This window comes from Pipra filicauda, unplaced genomic scaffold (assembly GCF_003945595.2).
Source record: "Pipra filicauda isolate LSUMZ 115617 unplaced genomic scaffold, ASM394559v2 scaffold2_size9829703_pilon, whole genome shotgun sequence".
NCBI lineage: Eukaryota > Metazoa > Chordata > Aves > Passeriformes > Pipridae > Pipra > Pipra filicauda.
Genome location: NW_024104421.1, coordinates 7,111,488 through 7,132,311, shown reverse-complemented (window position 1 = coordinate 7,132,311; position 20,824 = coordinate 7,111,488). Strand labels below are relative to the sequence as shown.

The 20,824-nt window shown below is 43.3% G+C and overlaps 1 protein-coding gene across 1 annotated transcript in view; it reads left to right on the top strand.

Annotated features, from left to right (window-relative positions):
* The window catches only part of TMEM178B (transmembrane protein 178B), a 217,495-nt gene that overhangs the window by 176,948 nt on the left and 19,723 nt on the right, over positions 1-20,824 (top strand). The gene's annotated exons all lie outside the window — the stretch shown is intronic.

Sequence of the window (20,824 nt, the reverse complement as noted above, 5' to 3'; positions counted from 1 at the left end):
AAATGTCAGAGGAGAGAATTCCGTGTAAGATGTTTGGAAACATAGTGTCCTCTGGATGCCTTGCTAGACCTTTAGAAACAGAGCTGAGGCTGTCCTGGGCTAATCCCTTGTAGCTTTGTACTGAGTCTGCTGTATGAGGAGATGGGATTTGGAAAGTTTATTGAGTGCTGTGGGAATGCTTATGTGGCACAGACGTGATAAATGAAGCTGGTAGATTGTGTCTCTTCTCTCGACACTTTGTGTCTTGATTTACAAAGCTTTCAGTGGTTTAGGACCCCACAGCATATTAATTCCAGTTTGTGCAGGATTTGCCTACTTTGGAACTTGATCCAAAACTCTTCCCATGTACACTGAAAAGCTTGATTTTGGAGCAGATAGTTTGAAGCATTTCTTATTGATTCATTCCTTTGCAAGAAAATGGAGGGGAATATGTTGTGTTGCTGTAAAAAAACCAAAAAGACAAACTGGAATGTGTCTTTATTCAGTGGGCTGTGTGATGATTTTAGATGCTGACTCTGCTGGCAGTTTGGTATCATTTTTTCTCCAGCCTGCCCCTCTCTACATTTGTTTGGAGGGAGGGAATGGAGGCTCCCAGTAGCTTCACTTGGAGCTCCACTCTGCTCCCCATCCCTTCCTCCCTCCCTCCCTCCCTTCTCCTTTCCACCTCCTCCCCTCTCTCTCTGCCTCTTTGTGCTGCATGTTCCCTTTTCAAAAAGTAATTTCATGGCTCATGCACTTAAGATTCCATCAGAAAGTCGAGTCTTTGATCAGGCAGACAGACGCCCTGCTGGGATTTCATTGGCAAATCACAATTCCCTTAATTAAGACTATGTGTCTTTATATCACTAAACTGATTCCAGCTGGGTCCCTGCTCGTTTTACATCCAGATTTACCTAGACTATGGATTCTCACCCCCTGCAACTCGGGAGGAGCAAAAACCATTTAAAGACTTTTCGTTCCCCGCTTCTTCCCCCAGCTGCTTCTCCCCAGTGGTGAGCAGTCAGTGTGGGCTGGGAACTAAATCTCTCCCTCAGTCTTGTTTGCACTCTCCTTCGAATCAGGACGTATAGTTGTGTGAGGGATTTGCTCTGTTTCTTTCCAGTGCTTGGAAGCTTGGAATCAGTAGTACAAAGGGAATTGAAGTTCCTTGATGCTTTTTTTTTTTCTTTTTAGAAACCATGTTTTTACTGAGAGTCAAGAAGATGCAAAAATTCAGCATAGTTTTCTCCATCTTCCCATTTTTCCTTAGCTATCTATTAAAGGTGAAGCAGGTTAAGAGTGCTCACTTATGGTAATCACAGGTGCCATGTGGGAGGGACTTCGGTGGCATTTCTGCTGTTCTAGATTTGCTCTTTGTATTAGTCATGCCAAGGCAAACATTTCTCTGGAGACAAAATACATAGTCCTGTCTATAAAGTGTGTGGTCTGCTCTGGCCAAGGAAATAATGCTCTGGGGGCCGTTTCCACAGACAGTGTTTTTCCACCAGTCATCTGCATTTTCTCTTCCTCCTCTTTGATGTCCTCACCTTTTCCATGGGGTGCCCTGATTCCTTCTCCAGGAAGAGAAAACTTCCATAGCAACCTGCTAATGGCACTGATTACAGGGATGGCAGCTAGCAGGGAGCCTGGCCAGTCCCCTCTGTCACGATGCCTGTTGAGAGGAGTTGAAGGAGATTCAGGGATAAGGATTCTCAGCGCACCAATCCCAGTCGTACAAGTGCATTTGCCATGCGCCAGAGAAGTTTGGCTCCTCTGGAGCAAATCCTTTAGGCTTTTTCAAAATCACCAGTGGGGAGATGGGATGGCCTAACAAACGCGCCCACCTAGGCCCCCATAAATGTATTTGCAGGTGGGTGCAGTCAGACACTGCCCTACATGTGGGCAATTGCTGTCCCTGTGCGGGGCCCTCCAGATGCCACCGTTGGGCTCTGAGCATCCCTACAAGTGACAGCTCTGAGGACAGGAAAACTGGCCGCTGGCTGAACTGTGGCACATGGGAGGCTGTTGGCTGCTTATGCAGTCATGCTTAAAATTAAAAAATAGCCAGCAAACAGGGCAGCTTTAATAGCTAGCAAACCCTGACCCGGCATTTCCTAAGCCAAGCTACCTGCTTAATAAATTAATCCAAAGTCTCAACTCAGGACACATCCTCTCCTATAGACTGATGCATCTTCAGATTTATCGTACGGAATTCTTCACTTGAAAATGCCTACTTAATCATGTGCCAGCAGAACTTCAAACCCTGTCCTGGGAATGTGGTGACTTTGTAATGGGCCAGAGCACAGCTTGACTTTAAAATAGCTTCATTTTAAGGGTCTGGCATATTTCCAGCTGTGACTCCCAGGAAGAAGAATTTTGGTTCAGTCAAACAGGCTACAGCTTGAGTTAAACCTTATTTTGCTCTTCACATGCTAATAAAAATGTTCATTGGAAACACTAATAGGACTTTGCACCTAGATGGATTTTTGATTTGAGGATTCCAAAGCCCTTTTTAATAAGAATTGCTGATTATGCTCCATGGTAAGACCAGATTAGATCAAAAGGGATTCAGAATCTCTGTTTTGTTTGAGAGGCAGAATAAACCTATCCCAAATGTACAGAAAGTACATTCTGTGAGTAGAAAATGAATTTTATGAGCCTTTATAAATAACCTGCTAATTAATTTTTTGTTAAAATTAATTAAAAATCTCATGCTTTTTATAGAATGTTAACATCTATGTTTATCTTTGTCTTGTCCCAGATCATCTTAATGGAATGATAGAGACAAGTTAAACTTATATATAGTTAAAGTTAATTGAAATCTTGCTCATAGGCTCTGTGTAAAGAAATTACGATGTAATTAAGCTAAGTTGTTAATGATGTCTAGATGCTGTGGTTATCAGGGTCTGTGCCAGAGCCGGTCACTTGGAGTTGCAGACAAAGGAGCCCAAGCAGTTGCTGTGTTTCCTCTGTGGCTTGCTGAACAGAGCAGGACAGCAGACTGCAGGAACTTGAGGCCCTGGGAATGTCCCTTCCCTGAAGGAAGAGATCTCAGTTGGCAGGGGTATGCCAGGGCCCAGAAAACCACCGTGCCTTGGAGATGGCAGCCCCGGGGCCGGAGCAGGGCCTCTGGGAGAATGGAGCTTGGAGCACAGAGACGCTGGGACTCACCTGAGAATCCTCTGCACCCCTCGCTGCAGCGACAGGCTCATATGTAGAGCCCCTAGATGAGAACATGAAAAGCCAAAGTCACCAGTGTACTTAGGAGGTGTGATACCACAGCAACAGTGAACATGTCCTAAAAAGGTTAAATTAGGAATGAGAAGTTGGTCCTTCAGGTCATCAAGCCGTTAGAAATATCAGAAGGTAGGATTCTCTGTGGCTTTCCTAAACAGCTCGCTAGGTGTGATTTAAAAAAACACACAAAAACAATAAAAACAAGAACAGTAAGAAAATTGCTAAGCAAAACATAAAATGCTGTTACAGTTAATAGTATCAATTACTTAGGAGTAAAAATAGTAGAGGACAATATCAAACTGCAGGAATTCAGGATATTCGTGGATGAATTACATGTAAGAGAAAGCAACTGCGTTGAGATAAGAAATGCAGAGATAAGGTACCCAAACTCTCATACTTCAGAGATACCACAAAAGGAGGAAGTGGAAAATCAGTGATGATGCATTTTACCAACAATTTAAATCTCATCTGGGACCACAGAGACTGATGTCACTCTTGTCCACACTGAACCATAATCATTGCATCTGGCCACTGACTTCCCTAATATTTTCTTTTGACCTGATAAGGAATCTGATACCTGGCTACAGCTTTTCACATGTCATGAAAGTCACTGGGAAGGTATTAAGATGTGTCAACCTAGTGAGAGAGAGGAAAGGAGATGAGAGGAAATTATAGGGGGACGTTTGAAAGGGAGGCGAGGTGTGCATTAAGAAAGGAGGAGCGGAAGACGATGCAAAACCGGGACGGTACGAGGCAGAGAAGAGCAGGTAGAGGAAAGCAGGAGTTTATGCCAGAGACAGGGATAGAGGCACAGATAGAAGGAAAGGTGGGGAGATGGCTGGAAGGGGCAGGTTGGCAGCTGTAAAGAGAAGGATGGTATCTTTTCTTAAAATATGCATAATTGCATGCATTGGACATGTGTTTCCCCTCTCTAGGTGGACAGGTCTCAGTTAAAGAAAAGGATAATAGGATGCTGGACCCTGATAATATGCGTCTCACCTTTCGGTGCCTGATCTTTTGGCAGAACAGGCTCTTTTAAGGGACGTGTCATTGTTGTCTGGGGCACAGCTGCCTGCCTTCTGCTAATAACTAAGGGAGAAAGGGAGATAAATCCTGCCTGTAGCCTAGGGGAGTGCAGCAGAAGTGAATCCCGGCCCCAGTGTGCATCGCTTCCTGATACAGTGTGGATTTTTTTTTTCTTATTGCACATATATGAGCACTACACAACCAGGAAGAAAGCTCTTTCCCAATCAAAAGATGGTTTTTTTTCCATCTAACACAAGTGTACTGTATCTCTCCTGCTTTTTACCGGTCTGAGGCTTGTGTTTTGATATGCAAACGTAGTAGACCTGCCTGCAGTCTCTTCATTCCCTTTCAGCATTTTGTACTGCATGATGAGATCAAAGAGGTTAACTGAATTAGGGATCTCCTAACCACAGCTTTTTGGAAGTGTGTGACTGCTAGCAATGCACAGAGGGCATTTCCCTCCATTTGTTCCCCCTCCTTCACATATGTTCCCAACACAGCTTCAAATGCTGTATCAGATCTGGAGAGACCTATTAGGAAGTGAGCAAACCAGCCAATGCAGGTGAACCAAAAAGCTTCTTAAAAGTGAGAAGATGGGCTGCAAGGATTTCAGATCCCAAATCAATTGAATCACTCATGTGTAGGCACAAAAACGGAACCGTATGTCATCTCAGAAACAAAATATTTGAGAATCAATTCTGTTTTTACCACCACTGTCAAAGCTTGGCTTCCCAGTTTAGCCTTCACATTCTTGCCAGTGATATTATTAGCCCTCTGCCACTGCCTCTGCTGCACTGATGGACAGAGCTGTTGAAATAAAAAGGCTTTCTGGCTGGAAAGGCAAAGTGAATAAAACAGCATGGTGGAAGGGCTGCAGGTGGCTTTTATAAGTTTTTCAGCAAAATGAACAACAATTTATTTTGGAGCAGCCAGCAGAATTTTGGCTGAACTGAGATACTTTGATTGTCTGTCTTAACCCTTTCAAATCCTTTTTCCTTTAAATGTTAGTGCAGTTTTAAAAAAAGGCTGTTTAACATGAAAAGTCAGAAGCTTTATTATAAGAAAATGCCCACATGAGACATTTGGGGTTTTTTATACGGAACATATCAACATTTTTAAGTGATACTTAAATCTTCCTCTTTTGTAACATCTCAAACCCAGTAGAAAAACAGATAACTACACAGACACTTTGGTGTGCTGCTTTTAGGGTACGCTGCTGACAGGAAAAAGTGAGGCTGCCCCTCAGGGTGAACAGCATCCAGTCAGGCCCACATATGTGCATGTGTCCACATGCAGCAAGCACCACAGCGCCTGGGCAGTGTAAGGAAAACATCAAGGTAGTTTGCCAGTCAGCTTCCAACTTGTTTTAGAAATATCTTTGACCTACATCAATATCACAGACTCGGCCTTTAAGGTGAATGCATGAAGTAAGTCATGTAGTATGATGAGCTTTCTGACTTTGGAGTGCAGGCGTTGGATCATCACCCATGGAAAGAAACAGGATAACTGTGCCTTCCATGAAAAAAAAAAAACAACTAAACAAAACCCTGAGGTGGAGATGTCATGACTCCTACATTGGTATTTCTAGACTTGGAAGCTTACTAAAGCTCTCTTCTGGGGCACAGAAACAAAGCATAGGTTTTATGGAGCAGGCTTTTATCACTTATCTGGTCATTTCAACATGGTTGTAATTAAACTTTATATAGAGCTCATTGATACTGCTCTAGATTTCTACTAAGTCAAGGATCTGACTGAGCACAGTGATATTTCTTTTTTCTTGGTCAAACCAGAAAGTCTGTCTCATGGCAAGTTTTTCTAGATCATTGAGTGGTTTTGTGAAACTGCTGTCAAACATGGTATTTATTAGGGTTGTGCACAAATACCTAATGTTGTGAACACACCGCATACATATATTAATGTCACATTCAGGTTGCAAAACATTTATAACTGTCACCGCTTTCCCCGTCACTCTTCTTGCCTGTCTCCAAGCACATAATCAGCCCTGCTCCTGCCTGATTGATGAGGGAGGTGGGGTACGGTCAGAGAGCACCCTTTGTCCTCACGTTGCTGTGCAGCCTGCAGACTTCAGAGACAGAGGTGCATGGAGACTTTGGTTTGTGAGGTGCTGTGTGTATGGCAACAACAATAACCCATTTGGATGGATTACATACAATGGGTTATATATAATCCATTTGGATGATAGTTGAAAAATACATGGTATGAAGGAACACTACTATGGTCTGCTGGTGGTGTTGAGGGAGTTTTGTTGGTTTTAGGTGATCTTAAATAATTTTCTAGGATATATACTGATATCCTCAGGAGTTGGGGCCCTTCTATCCTGTTTACCATGCAAGCATCAGTCCCTTCAGAGACGTCAGGCCACATCTCATGGCCTCACACCACTCTGCCAGACTCAGGCAGAGTGCTGCCTGCAGGAGTCTGTTGCATTAGCAGCACTCCCTGTTCTCCTTAGCAAAGCTCAAGGGGTGCTTTCCATGAAAAGGTAACAGGTCCTAGGAGGCCACATAGAGCGTCAAGATTTTTCCGCCTCCTACCCCGCCGGCGAGCGTGCGGGGGCTGTTCAAACTGGCCGACTTCCATTCGCATGCGGTCACTTCTCAGAAAATCTCCCACAGTTGCGCCGGCTTGGTGTAGGCTTGTGAAATTATATCAGCAGCAGGAGTGCTAACATGCACTGAAGGAAAATCTGCCACTAACCAGTGCTTCCACTGCGGCTGCCATCAGGGGAGCCTGCACAAGGATAGGTTTTTCCTGAAAAAGCGTGAATAGCAGCACAGCTCATTAGTGGCTTGGGAAGTCAGGGAAGCAAATGAGGCCCTCTGGGGAGTGGGAACTGGGTGCTGGGACAGGGAAGCTCTCTGCAAAACTGCAGATGACTTTAGGAGAAAGCTTTGGATAAACATCCATGGACTATTCTGTGTCACCAGCATTGCTAGAACAAGGCAGGGGTTCACTCTGTCCCATGCCATGTGTGGAAACCCTACCTGCTTGCAGAGCTGTGGCCAAATAATGACTAAGTTCCCACTTTTTTTTATTTGATGAGGCCAGGTTGGATGCCTACTAGTTATATTAGATGAAAGAATGTGTTGCCAGAAGCAGTTAGAGCCAAGTATTGTTTACTGGCTTTGGAAGCACCTTCATGCTGCTTCCTGAAGTCTGACAGCTGAATGACTTCAGATCAAGCACACCACAGTGAAATCCAGCATGCTCTCTGTGCTGGACACCCTGCACTTCTGACCTCCATCATCCTCCCGATCCCATCAAGTGTAACCCCTTACAAATGTCACACTGGAAGCAGTCATCTGTATCCTGCAGTCACATGAAACACCCACGCAGTGGTCCAGCCTTGGCCACAGTCCCCTGCCTATCAAGTGACATTACTTCAGAAAGGTCTTACACTTCACACTCCCCACTAACGTGCTTAATACAGTGATCCAGCAGCTACCCTACTGTTATTTCTTCAACACAAAAACACTCCAAGGAAAATGCTTTGGAAATAGTAAATCTGACTTTTTCATCAGGCTTACTGTTCCCAGCCTCTGCAAAGACCTGGCTTTCTTGAAGTTGTGCTCTCAGTGTCAGCCCACCTCCATCAGCAGCTGCTGATCAGTGGGTTCCACTGCCCTTGCTTAGGAAGTATTTTGGGCTCCACATTTGACTCTGTGTTTCTGGATATGAGAAGAGCATGCTCCATTGCCTCTCATGTGAAAGCTGGGTTATGTTTACCAAGACCCTTGTGATGCTTCTCTGCCTGGTCTTCCCGTATCTTCTTCCCAGAAGACCCACATTGTCATAAAGAAAATTCAATAAACCATTATATTTTAATAGTAATTTTGCATCACTGGTTAGCCATGTACAGCAGCTATACCATTACAACACCTGACTATTTACATGCACATATACAGCAAACACACCTCCACATTTTCCACAAAGGCATCAGTAAACCATCATAAAAGCCACAGTCCTCTAATTTCAGGAAAAAAGTGATTTCAGTCTTGCTGAAATGGGGATCAGAAGGAAGGGGTCACAGCACTTCTTAACCTCACCATGTAGCAGTAACGGCCTGGAAGAAGAAACTGGACATATCCTTCTGAAAGTACAGATTGTCCAACAGTGGGGGTTAATTAACCACCTGAACAAACTGTTAAGTGCAGCATTTTTCTTTTCCTCATTGTGTCACATGATGATTGGACCTCTTTCTGGAAGTTAGTTTTTAGCCAAGTATTATGGGATTCAATATAGATGTTAATTTGAGGAAGATGTATGGTGTGTGATACAATCTGTGAGCTGTCAGTGATGTTTTGTGCAGAGATACTCTGAAAAGTAAATTCAATGACACTCCACGAAACAGTGTTAGAAAATAGTTGTTTCCCTACAGCTGATCACATTGGCAAAAATACTGAAGATTCCTTGTTGGAGCAACTGCTGAGTCCTGTGAGATCTGATGTTAACCGGATAGTTTGCACAGATTGACCGCCATGTCCCATTTCCCTTCTGCTAGGAAGGACTTCTCCTAAATTTGCCACGTGAGGAGAATCTACTGAGAGGCATATCAAGCTACACTGGCCTTAATAGGTGCCTAAGGCTTTTTTTCCAAGCGCATGTTTGCTGGGGTACTCCAGCTGTGGATGTGCATAACATCTGTGTAGTGGGCTTTTGTTTGGCTGGTTGGAGGTTTTCTCCTCCTTCCCCCAAGCTGCTTTGGCTGCTCACCCAGCTTTTTACCAAATTGCAAATTTATATTCCTTCAGCTTTTGGCAGGCCCATATGTGGAACTGTCAAAATGTCACTGGCATCAATTGCGAAAGGTTAGTGCCACATTATAGTCAGCAAGCTTATTAACACAGAAATGATTGGGTTTTGGAGAGGGGCAGAGAAGGACAAATGGGAATCTATTTTCCAGGCACCTGCTATTTCTACTGAACATTTCTTCTTGTCACATATATATTTTCAGAAAGTGTTTGTCATCTGCATAGGAAAAAAATCAGCTAGAGATCCCAGGAAGAATGAGGCTGTTCTTTGTGAGTTCCCAGCAAGCTGGGAGAGGGGGATGGAGAGGCAATGAGAGCGAGTTGGCCAAATTAATTCCAGTGTTGAGTGGCAGTAGATGTTCATCTTCACCAACCCAGTGACTACAGACAGGATTGTGCTGCAAAAATTGGGTCTGATGAAAACCCAATGTCAAAGTGGGAGATTGTGGGTCTGGGTTCCATGATACCAGCTTGGCCAAAAAAAGAGTCATGATTTCCAGTTGCTCTCCCCAAGTTTGCAGGTGCCTGTACCCAGGTGAGAGCTACTGTTTTGCTTATTTACATCTCTGTGCTTTTTCAGATTTAATCAGATTGAATTCCAAATCAGCACTGAAAAAATTCCCATATCCTACTGCAGTTTTTATCTGTCCAAGGCATTTTTAGGGCTTCTGGTACCATCACTGCAGAGAACCTCACACAATCTTTAATGTATTAATCTTCAAAATGACCTGGTGAGATGAGATTATCCCAGTTTATGAGAACTGAGGCACAGAAAGCCTGACTTTCTTGCCATGCAAGTCTGTGAGACAGCAAAGAGTAGTATCTGCATCTTTACAGACGCTCTGCTAGTACCTGGATCACTGAGCTATCCTTCTCGTGCCTCATTTTTTCCCCCTGGTTTTTCCACCTTGATGTTTTTTGAAGTCAGCCCAGTCTCCAGCTGGAAACACTGGAGCCATCCGTCATAGAGACAGGAGGAGCAAGGAGAGAAGTGCCCAGACCCCACCAAAAGTTTAAATCTGAGTTACTCTCTAAAGAGAGCCAAGGCACAGTATAGGTACTTGTCCTTTGGGTTTGTATGGAGCTGCTACTTCCCAGGAACCACTGCCCTGGCTTTTGGACTGTAACTCACAGCCACCACCAGCTTGACCTAGAGTCAGCCCAGTGACCTAAAGGTTAAAGTCACCAGAGTCCCTAGCTGAGCCTCTGGGACACCAACCCTCTTTGCTCCTCACTGACATGACAGAAAAGGCCATCGAGGTGGCCAATAATGCACTGCTGGGGGGAGTATGTGTCTGACCTTTTTTGTAGGAATAAGCCCTAAGATGTGGCAGAGAAAAAAATTAGTATTTTAGGATTGGGGATTCTTGAGCGGTGATGAGGCCCAACGTACCCTGGAATTACAGCAAGCACCATGCACAGCTGGCTCATTGCTGCTCCCTGAATGCTGCTGGGGGGTGAAATTTCATTTCACTACTTGTGACAAAAACATGTAATGGGGACACAGCCAGTGAAAAGCCCGTGTCACGAGGCAGGAAATTCCCTTCTCCCCTCCTATCTCCTGTTCATCCCTCTGTATGTGAGCTGAAGGGCAACACATGGGGTGTGAGACCCTGGCATGTGGCAAGGATGAACTTGACCACTTCGGGCAGAGAGGAGGCAGGGATGGACAGGTGAGTGATAGAGTTATGGAGTACATATGTGACATGGGGATATTGGGATATTGCCTTTATCCAGTCCCACCTTTCCACCTCTCTGTGAGTTTATTAGGCATTTCAACTCTCCCCCGCTCAGGAGGCTGCTTTTACTTTTTTTTCCTGCTGCTTTTGTTGCAGGAGAGGAGGTAGCACTGCGCAAAACACCAGATCCAAGTCTCATACGAGGTTTCTGGGATTGTGGTGGATTGTGCAGAGCCCCAGGTGCCAATGCACATGATGAGAGCATGGTGTGAAATATGACTCAACTTGTGAACATTTCCTTTTGCCCCAGGACTTCTTTCCAAACCCTCTGAGCACAGCCTCCCAAAACCCCACAGACTTCTCAGTTGTGAGCTCTCCTCCTATGACAGACACCCTGCTCAACACCACACGAAAGAGCCATGGTAGTTTTCAGGGAGGTGTATGTCCCTGCTTTCTAGATGGTTCCCTGAAGCCACAAGGGTGTCTAAAAAAAACTGCAGAAAATCTGATTCTCCTGCTGGGAATGGGGGGGACTTGGTGACATCCCCAGTGAGATGAGCATTGCAGTGGGAATGTGCAGCCCCTTGGGCATGGACATCATGTCCCCAGGACCAGGCAGGAGAGGTCCCTCTTGGCCCTGACCCTGGCAGCAGGCTCGACTGCCTCCTGCAGGCTCCAGATGCCTTCCTGCAGAAAAGCTGAGCTCAAAATCAGGGTTTTGGTCAATTAAGCAACCATCCCCCCATCTCTTTCTTGTGCCAAGCAGAATTTTAATGTACTTCCAATTTCTCTTTTTAGCACACACAAAGAAAAAAGAAAAAAAATTAATAATCATCTATAAGAGAAGTTCTTTTCAGTCAAATGGGGAAGCATTCAATGCTGATATATATTTTTCTCCACATTTAAATAGTATCTATTTAAATGCAGATTTTCTGGTTTCCTATGTGGAGCTTGGAAGAAACGCCTTTCAATTTAAATGTTAATAGAAGAGTAAACTTCAAAATCAAAATTTCTCCATAAGGGACAGTGTTTTTTTCACAGCTGTAAATGTCTTTCTGTACTTCCTCCCTCCTTCTACTCCATCCTTCCTCCTTTTTTTCCTAGACCTCAGCCCAACCTCACTTGCATTAAACAATCTTTTTAAAAAAACAAGGGTACATCTTTCAGAGTTCCTGAATGAAAATGTTTAATGCTGAGATCTGTGGAATGAGTATGTTTGAGCAGAGTGCTGGGGCACTGATAAAGCAGAGACGCCAGCCCTCCACCTCCAGCCTTTTTCATACTGGCTGTTTATCAAACGTGCTGCTTGGAATGCTTTGTGCTGGGATTATGCTCAGGCTTGTGCAGTGGTTGGGGCAGGGGCTGAAGGGAAATAAAAACCTTTACGATAACGCATTAGTTGCTCCTGAATGTGAGCAGGGCTTTGGTGCTGGAATGGGCAGCAGAGGAGGCAAGTCAAATGCAGAGGGAGAAAGGTAAAACAAAGGGGCTGTTACCAAGTCTATCTTTTTCTATATTACCCCGGCTCCTCCTCTGCTCCATTCCTGCATATCTCCACCTTCATTTTTCTTTGGGAAAAGCTTAGGGTAAATCTACTTTTTACAAAAGACACTTAACGCTGCCTGATACTGGAGTTTTACATACAGCTCTGTTTCTTGCTCGTCACACTCCATTTGTCTTCTTTAATGCAAGCTTTTCTTTAATTTTTCTCATCACTCTCTTCAATTACCTATCTGGTTTTGTCCTCTTTTCTTTCCTCACTGAAAGAAAATAAGTGGTTCTTTTTTTTTCTGCTTCTTTCTGGCCTTGATAAGCCCTGACCACCTTTGCAAGAAATGGTTCGAGAGTTACTAACTGAAGATTAAATCTTAATAAACTTCCATGTATTTGGTGGATATGTAGATACTGTGATGCTGACCAGCATATAAAAAGCAGAGTGTAACAGGGTAAAGTCTGCTATGGAAGGAGAATTTTGTAAACTGAATAATAAAGACATTACTATATAAAATAGGTTATAGGGCTTTCTGTATCCAGACTATTTTCATACAACTGTTACTATATGTCATTATTATCTGAATGCTTCAGAAGAAAAAGTGGTGAACTGGCTTCCACAGCACCTCTGGGAGACAGGAGAAAGTCTGATTTTTGGAGGAAAACCTCCAAAAATTGGAGGGTTGGAGCACCCAACCCTCCTGCTGATTTCAGGGAAAGCAGAGCTCGCTGGGCTCCTTGCTCCAGATGTTCAGTCCCTTGACCCCAAGGCATCTTTAGGTGTCACAGGCCACCCTGGCAGCAGGGCTGTGTGGTGGAGCTGGCCCTGATGCCCTGCCCTGTATTTCCTCCTGTGCACTGTACCTCGTGGGGGGACAAATGGAGTAGTTCAGTCTTAGTGGTGTCAGAGCTGCGCTTCTCACCAGCACTGCAAGCGCTTCACCACAAAGGGTGTCACCTTTGCCCTAAACCCAGAGCCCATTGCAGACTCCTTCCAGATCACTGGAGAACGCAGGGAAACTTCCATTTAGACAGCTGGGCTTTCCACCTGGCCTCTCCCACTACCACCAGTGCTGGAGGTGCTGGGAACAGGGAGATGACGTCCCCCATCCTCCAGGAAAGATCCCTCTGGTCAGGCTAATGTGGTGCTGAGGGACTGATCGTACCTGTGGTGTGGTGGCTCCAAGTAGAGATCACTCACAGTAAGAGGCAACCAGCATAAAGAATTGTGTACTATCTGAGTTTTTCAAAAGTACGGAAAGGGAGAAAGAGGAAAATAACACAGCTTTGATGTCATGAAGTCCCAAAGTCTACACTGAAATTGAGCAGAAGACATTTTATTGGATGTGCCTCAGATTCTTCAAAACCTGCATAATCTGTGAAAGCTGTGTAAGGAAAAGCCTCTTAGCTTGGTTACAACTGAGAAATGTTTGCTTTGTGTGGCCTCACCTAGCAGGAGCAGGAAGCATTAAAGCTATGAATATGAAGAAGGATGGCCAAAAATGGAAGTGCCTCAGTCTTTCTTCCCTGTTTCTGGGGAATGAGAAAGCAAAAGGAGGGATGAAAGGGTTGACTGGGCAAATTACAAGTGTACTCTGCTGGGACTGAAGCTCAGAAGTGTTCACAGGTGATCACATATTGCAGTGTTAAAAGCACGGATAGTAAAGCTGTAGAAAGACTCTTCAAGAGCAGCTCTTGAACATCACAAAAGAAATATAAATTATCAACTTCGGGTACTTTCTGAGAAAAAAAAAATCTCCTCTCCAGAACCAGAGAAAGTGAGAAAATGGTGTGGAATAGAGGAGAGGAGACTAGAATCAAATGATGCTTTGGCATAGGCTCAGCTGCTCTGGCCCACTACATCAGGGGTTATAAGGGGTTTCTTTCCTTCCTAGCCTGCTGTCACTCAGAGCTGAGTAACTGTTGTTACCAACAGTAACTGTTGTTACCAGATAATAATAAAATTCTGTTGCTTCTCTAGCCAAAGCTTCTTTTTAAGCAGAAGGGGAAGTAGGATTGGAGCAAAAGGTTGAACCCTTCTGTGGGATGGTATTCACAGCCATCTTCTTCCCAAGGCATAACATAAGTCTTCTGCCTTCTGCAGTAGAACTGCTTCTAATATGTTAAATTTCTGCTGTGCAAATGCCTCCTTTATGCATTGAACTCTCTAATATCCATATCATAAAGTCTCTCGAAAACAAATCTGTCTTTTCACTCTCATGAGGCAGTTTTTCTCACACTTTTCTGCCATGCACTTAAACAATCTTTGTTTCCTTCCTTCTCTAGTGCCTCCTTAAATCACTCTCTTATTATCTAGGGGTCCTCTTTTGTCTCTCTCTATTCTACATGAGCAAAAGCCAAGAATAAAATCAGAACTTGGTATCTGAGCTCCAGATAGTGCTTTCAGCCACTGGAAAATTTCTTAGGCCCCTGTAATGTTCCCAAATACTGGAGGAATTGCTTTCAGACAGTAACACACCAGTGTGTGGCCTGGTCTGGGACATCCTGTTTCCTCTTTGGTGCTTTACGAAAATTCACCAGAGATAAGAAATTGCAGCGTCATGTGAAGTTTGCTGTTCGTCAGCATGAGTCTCTAAAGGTGTCAGCCTTTGTAGAAGACAGGACTTCTTTTCTCCCTGATGAACTGCTCACCTGACCCTGAAGTTGTGGAGTTTATTATGAAGGAAGGCAGACTGAAGTGCCAGCAGTCCATAACTGGCACCTTTCTTTTGTGATTGTTTCTGGTTTAAATAACTGTGAGAAAATTTAAGAATTCTGACAGAGGAAATCTATGTAGATGGGCTTGTCCTGACAAGAATAAATCAGGATGTCCATTCTACAAACACCTCATCACGAGGGACTTGTTGACTAGCACAGACCACAGCCAGCTTGAGAAGCTTCCTATCAGCATTTCCTTACAGGCAAGTTCACACGTGCTGGCAACCAAACACTTAATACTTTGTCACACAAGCAACAAACTCTTGTCAGCAGAAGGTGATGGGATTTTTTGGTTTAGGAGATGTTATGCATGTATCTTATAAACCCCATTGCACCTCTGGAGATATGAAGGCTCACCTATGTCCTTGAGAGAGCCAGTTTCTCTTTTTGTAAGGGTTTTCTGTTGCTCTTTCTCTCAGCTTTGAGAGAGTTGTGTTTTAGAGTATGTTTGTAAGTGCGTATTTCTGAGTCACTTCCATATCAATATAACCCACTGTTACTTTTGTTGGAGTGGGTTGTACTCACTGCGATTGCATTAGAGCAATCTTTAAACTGAAGACTGGTTTGCCACATGATTCAGTAAAAGGCACTCAGAGATTTTAACTGCATCTCAGGTAGACTAATACATATTTCTTTTCTTATCTCTCCATACCTGAAGTAGAAAGAAAAGATTAAAAACCTCACCCTCTATTTGCCAACCTCATCCAAAACACAGTCTCGAGCTCTGCAGAGAGAATAGTGAGAGCCAGAAGATGCCACTCAAAATCACCTGCATTAACACTCACTTGTTCATTGTACCTGGGAGCTGCTAGGGATGGCTTTCAATAAAACACACATCTGTCCAATTCTGTCTTACTCCCCTGAAGTTTCGGGGTGAGATAAGAGAAGAGATGATGTCAGGGAAAGATACCTCTGTGCTGTTGATTCTTTGTAAGAGAAGTAATTTAAACAAAGCTCAGTGAAATCTGGTAAACTGTGCTCTAGGACTGTGTGCTGTTCTTGAACAATTTCCAATACATATATTTGTTGGGAAAAAGAAAAAGAGTGATTTAGATCTTTTTAAGTACAAGTGATCTTAATCCCTGCTAAAGACAAATCAGAGGGAATCTAGTACAGGAAGGTATAGATTGAAGTGACCTGCAATGAGGGATTATGCTAAAGAGTTATGTCATCCCAGTCTATTTGTGCTTGTGACGTTACTATATCCTGACATTTGGTCCTAGAGTGGCACAGAAATCCATCTGTGATTTCTTTTTGTTTTCCCTTTTTGTTGGGACCCCTCAGGAAAGAAAGGTGCTGCACCCAGAATGTCTCCTAAGCTGTTCTATGTATTCTGCATACAGACTTCAGGGTCCTTAGTCCCTATGGACCTTTCAGTACAGGGAGAAGAAAGGAGGATGTGTAGGATGGATATCTGAAATACTATTTGCAGCAGTTTTGCACTTTCTGATGGTCTGATAACAAGCACTGTAGTCTGATCTGCTACCAAATGCTTGAGAACAAGCAGTGCTATGTGGCACAAGGGCTGGTCAGAAAGCCTGATAATATAGATTCAATTATATACTCCTCCACAAACTTTTCATGTAGCTTTGGGTATGTTGACTATTCTCGGCTTGGTTTCCTCGTCTTTCACAAAAGGCTCATATATTCCTCGCTGTATGCATTGTGAGGAAAGAAATCTCTAGTATTTTGGAAGTATTATTAAACTCTGTGGAAAGGAAGATAGAAAGATACCAAGAGGAAGACCAAGCCCTTGCTTTAGAAAGATGACTTGCAATTTCAAGAAAGTGGACAGAACATCAGAAGTCAAAAAGGCATATTGAAATTTTCAAGAAGCAAAGCTGATTCAGAACATGTTATGTTTGCAGCTGCTGGGGTGTGAAACTTCTTCCACAGTGTGATAACCAGCATGAATTACTTTAGTGCTCATAACAAATACAGATGGACAGATATCAGGGTGAAAGAAAGGGCAAACTGACAGAGAGAACCTTCCATCACATGTTGCTTGGAACTAAATGGATCTTAATCAGCTTTTCTGCCTTTATTTGTCTTCAGAAAACCTCTAGAGTTAATATTCTCCAGCAGAAAACTAAAACGCTTTTAGGAAATGCACGTTGTTGTATGAGAATCTGCCTCTATTTTAAGGAGGTTGTCTAAAATGCTAATATTTCTCTTTTTATCACGATTCACAAAGCTTGCAGCTTTCAAATTTACCATGTCAGTTTTAGTCACAGGAATTGGATTACTTCATTCCCTGTCCCTTCTCCATTGTAAACAGTCGAGAAATTTGTTGTTTACAGAGTTCATGAATGCTGTATTCCTTGCCTGGTGATCCATATTGATTTTGAGTCAGGATTGAGTTTCCTGCCTTTTACATGCAGCAGCACCTGTAGCAGCACTAGGCATGAAAAGGACTCACAAATACAAGATATTCACCCATAGCTTTTAGTCAACATCAAAAAGAAAAAGAGATGAAGAAGGTGTCTCTAAAACATGTGGGGAAAGATAATATTGCACTTTCGCCCACAAGTGATGGTGGTATTTATGTCCATACAGTAAAAAATTGAAACTAGTGGTCATATAGGCAAAGCATTAAAACTCAACTTCTATATTGTAGGTGTTACAGAAAAAGCAATGTAACACCTTCCTTATTTGCACCTTGTAACTACACTTCTGAAGGTTCGGTTTGCTAGATAGTGGAGAAGGGGAATTCAAAGTGTCCCTGCAGTCTGTGCACTTTGCTGCAGTGTGAGGACATGGGATGGGTATCCAGGAGAGGATCAGCTTTATAACCAGCTAAGAAATGCACAGGAGTGCACTGAGATAAGGTATGTTTGCTGTTGCAGCTCCCGTTTGGCTGTATGAGATACAACAGTGCATTTTGCTGGCACAGCCGCTCATTCAGTTGATTGAGATCATCATGCCATGACCCTGAGATGCTGTAGTTACTGAGAGAGGTTTTCAAAGAGAGAAAGAATGTAGAGAACTATTCATTTCATAGTCTAAAAATAAGAGCAATTTCATAAAAATAAAGCCAAACAAACTCAGGATATGCTCAAATGACATCAAGTGGCGTTACTTGACAGCATGACCCTTTTTACCTTTGCAGGATGCATTCAGGAAGGGTCTTATCAGTGCCAATCAAACTCAGACAAAACCCCATCAATTTGTACTGATGAGCTATTGTTTATTTATATGTCAGCCCTCCATCCTAAATTAGCAGAACAAATTTAAAAATTGCCTCGAGTACACAATGCAAATCTTTGCTTTTCTTCTGTCCTTTCCATGTGGAGCCTGCACCAACAAAACAGTGATCATAAAAAGTACCACTAATAGAGATTGAGTCCAGGGAATATAGGCTCCTGTTCCCTGGCCTTCACTAAATACCCTGAGGGTGATGATTCGTTTACATACAATAAGTACTTTTCTGCAAAAGAATCACTTTGAATAGACTTGAACCAAGCACTGACCTCAGCTTCCTGTGGGCAGGTGAGGAGCACCAGGAAGATGCTGTTGGACAAGTGCAGGCTATTATTGGAACCAACTTTGAAACCCCCTTTTCCAGCGCTGCCTTTTGCAAGGGCTCCCATTGGGGAACGCTATGGCAGGACAAAAGCCAAGATGGTTTTGAATAGAAAAGAAAGTTTGTATTTTATTTGTTTCAGATAAGCCCTAACCAACAGAATTGTGAGGAGCAGATTTGCAACTGGCCTAAGCAGTGGCAATCTTAAACTAAGCTCACTGAACTTGTGACAACTGAGATTTCATAAAGAAGTTCAATTTTGAATTTTTTAACGTGTGGTATTGAGTGTCTGCCAGAAGTTAGCTTTCTGGCTTTTTTCAAGAGATAATGTAAGCCCAGAGTTAAGATGATGAATTTTGCTGTGTTGTTAGAAAGGGAATTTCAGGCTCCATCAGGAGGAGAGGTCAAGTGAAACAAACATTAAAATTTGGCCTAGAAATGTTGGTCATGGTCCTTTAACTCTTCTGTTCAGTGGCAAAACTCACACTGGTTTTAGTGGGATAAAAACCATTTCTTAGTTTGGTGTACAGGATGTGGGAATGCTTGCAATCCACTCTGGGACCTATGAAAACTGGCTCCATCAGCTAGGCATTGGGGTGTGTCGAGGAGTTATAGACATCTTGCAGCTGAATAAGGCTATTTAAATTCAGCTCATTAAAAGCAGGTTGTTAGGGTATGTTTCCATCAGGAAGAACAAGTGCTGTTGTTACCCAGAGTCAGCAGTCACAAGTTATAATGGAAGGAGTTTGTAGGGCTGACACAGACAGCTGTGCAGCACCTCCGAGAGACATGTTGTGCTGTTATTGAAGATGACATAGGAAACAGTAAACATTTTATGTTTTCATTCATCTTTCGAATTGAGCCTTCATGGGCTGAAAAAGCAGGGAGACATTCGGCCGTCAAACATGCTTACCAACATTGCTGCTTGTTTTAGAAAGCACTCAAATTCCCAAGGAGCAGAGGCTAGCACTGCCTATGGGAAGTACAAGTTGCTGCAGGAAATGCTTTTTTTTCTTTTTCCTGCACTAAAACTCCTTGAACATACTCAAATGTGGTGGGACAGTCACAAAACCTAAGAAAAAAGTACAACTTTTAAGATGTGTATCTTATTAAAAGGGCCTGATCACTGGTGGCCTGAAGACCTGGTTATCTGTTGTCAGAGAGACTCCTTGAAAAATCAGTGACAGTCTACAGGAACCAGTTATAGTTTCAAGGGAGGGGTTACATTCTGCAACTTGATCTTGCATAAGAAGGGCTATAATAAATATGAGTCTGAGTAAACTGCCTTCCATTAAATCAAATCATTCTGTCCCAACATACCTATAGACCTTGTGGACACTTAGCATTTTGGATACATAAATCTCTGATGGTGGGATTTTATCACTATTCAGAAATTTCATTGAATCTGCACTGCTGGTGTTGGTGGTCCTTTTATCCACTGTGGGAAGAACATAAAAAAATTACAGAAATTGAGAAATAGTCCAAGGCCAGCCAAGGAGAAAAGCTGCCATAGAGATTGGAGGATGATTCACAGTTTTCAAATCTTCCTTCTCTGTCATAAGCATTCTGTTTCTTGAAAAAAAATAAAAGTAAAATCATTGCTATGCAAAAAAAAAAAAAAAAGTTTCAAGAAGGAAACAAATGTTTGGAGAGCTGACTTGGCTGGAATTTTCCCCATACATATACTCTTGACATATCAGTGCTTAAACTTTTTATGCGTGCATGAGGGGGGACAGGGAACAATCAAATGTTAGTGAAGATAACCCCATCTGTTTCATTATTTGAGGGTGTGAAAATGCTCTTTAGCTCACATAGTCCTTGCTCTTTCGGTTGCCAGGTGGTCTCACTGCCCAGATTTCAAATCAAAACCAACTGTGAAGAATTTTATTTTTTTTCCCAGCACATGCAGGGAGAGGGATCCCAGCAGTCCCATCCTTTTTGCAGAAGGCAAATATGCAACATAGCCAGGCCTTAATTTAAGGATTCCTTACATTAGGTCTTGGGGGTCCTTTTCCTTTGTTTATGAAACAAATGCATGTCAATCCCTTGCACCCGTATCAGAAGTGGTACTCAGTCCACACCTGAAAAGCACAAAATGTTTCACTCCAACTCCCTGCCCTCCTCTTACTCTTAATGCTCCCTGGAGCACTCAAAAATGTCCTCACCAAAAACAATCCAGCAAGGTCACCATCTGGATACAAGAGACGGCAATGAAGTGTCCTGTGTCCCAGCCGTGCATCTGCAGCGCATTTATTACGTGTGACACCAGAATACCCGTGTGCCTCCCTGTTCTGAATGTCCCGGGTTTCACTCATCCCACTGCTGGACACCAAGGCACTATGGCCCAACTCACACGTGGGAAGCTGCAGCCCAGAGGGGCTCAGGGACTTGCCCAAGAT